The sequence below is a fragment of the Olea europaea genome, chromosome 8 (genome assembly GCF_002742605.1).
Source record: "Olea europaea var. sylvestris chromosome 8, O_europaea_v1, whole genome shotgun sequence".
In the NCBI taxonomy this organism is placed as follows: domain Eukaryota; kingdom Viridiplantae; phylum Streptophyta; class Magnoliopsida; order Lamiales; family Oleaceae; genus Olea; species Olea europaea.
This window is the reverse complement of record NC_036244.1, coordinates 1,360,329-1,362,294: the sequence shown is the minus strand read 5'-3', so window position 1 is coordinate 1,362,294 and position 1,966 is coordinate 1,360,329.

The following is a 1,966-nucleotide window of genomic DNA, read 5'->3' as shown; positions in this document are numbered from 1 at the left end:
TATAGACACTTGCGATAGAGGTTTAATTTTAGAAAATATTCCAGTCTTGCGATCACATGAGGTCCTCGAGATCGTAAGGCACTGCTTTGTCTCTCGTTCAAGTTGGTCCCGAACATCCTCACATTTGGTTTAGTTCGAGTAACTTGTTATTTGTACCATGTGTCCTTCATCTTTAAATCTTTATACTTTGATCCTCATCATTACAAAATATTCCATAATTTATCCTGTTCAAGTTTTGAAAGTTTGCAATTAAGTCCTTGGACTTTCGAATGTTGGATTTAGCTCCCGAAACTTGTAAATCTTCTCCAATTGCTCTATTAATACTTCTATTTGATCACTTACCGTCCAATTTCTCAAAATCAACTCCAATTAAGTTCAAAATAGTTTTATCTTCATGCCAGTTGTATCCAAGTAGTGTTTGAAAATTAAGTAGATATTCGCTCAATTAAACCACAACATCTACTAATGATTGTTGTATAGATTTCGAGAAATTGCAGGTGTTTAAAATAAAACATTTCTTAAGAAGAAAACATCGTCAACTGAATAATCTCAAATTGCTCCCTTTAGTCTTAACCATAAGAATAATGCTATTTACAGTCGCTCACTGCAACAGTCGCCCTACGTGGAATACACATGGCAGGTGGTTATTTGATGCATTAATGAATAAAAAAACTACCATATTAATGCATCAAATAATCACCTGCTATGTGTATGCCACGTAGGGCGACTAACGCAGTAAGCAACTACGAATAGCATTACTCTAATCATAAACCTATTTCTCATCTTTAATGAACAGTAAAAAGGTTAAGATGGAGCTAAAATGGGAGGCCAATCTATTGCTTTAATGCTTGATAGTCCACGTGTGAAGGTTTAATAGGTACTACACTGGATATAGTGCTAATCAAACTGAATGAGTTACCAATTATGAAACATTATTGAAAGTTTTTTTTGACTAAATGGGCCAAAACAGACTTTGGTGAGCAAATGAAAGTTTGCTAACTTTAGTAATCGTTAGTGAAATTAACTCATAAAAAAACTTATGAGAAAGTAGAAAAGTTGATGTACGTCTAGATAAAACATGGTAGACAACGGAAGCTGGACAAAGGGATACAATAAATTCTATATGCAGTTACTCTTTGTTATCCACTTCCATCTTGAGATTTTCGTGTTGATCTACTTTAGAAAAGAAACAATTAGAGACGAAGCAATTTGATTTCTTCCCTTAATCATTGATGAGTTTTCATTTTGAGGCATCTCCATCATCGAAGGGGCTGGGAAAGGAAAGTTTATCGCAACCCTAAGAAACACGTTACCATTAGAAGTGCAAAAAGGGCTGGACCACCTTTGGGGTGGTCGGGTGTGGGTTCCATAAGAATGGCTTGCAACCTTTCTTGGAGTCGGATAAAACTGGACATTAAGAGGTTGAACATGCAGATCGTTATCTGTAACATTATGTTGGGGGTCAAAAGGGAAAGACAAGGGACTTATGGAAGATGAGACTCCATGCCTAATCATTACTTCAACCATTGATGTCCCAAATTATGAATCTTCACAGGGTTGGTAATTAGCATGTTCACAACAATTGGGACCACATTTGATGGCCAAGAAATTCTGTGCTACTCATTTTGTGGTAGAAAAGGACAAGCACCATTTAGACAACAACAAATTCAACATGTCTACCAATGTAGGATGGTGTCTACGAATTTCATAGGTTCAATCAAATGAGGTTTGAAAAATCATCAAACTGTTTGTAGCACATCTCTACCAATAAAGTTCAAATTACAATGAACATGTAATAGACAGCAGCGATCTCTTTTCTATTCCAAGATGTTTACTTTGCATCACAAAGGCCAGTGGCTGGATCACAGAATCCATCTCGGTCAAGAAGTTTCTCTGGTGGAGCACTTAACAGAGGGGAAGATGGAGAGCCATATGCATTTCGTTTACTGTTCCCACATCCCAGGCT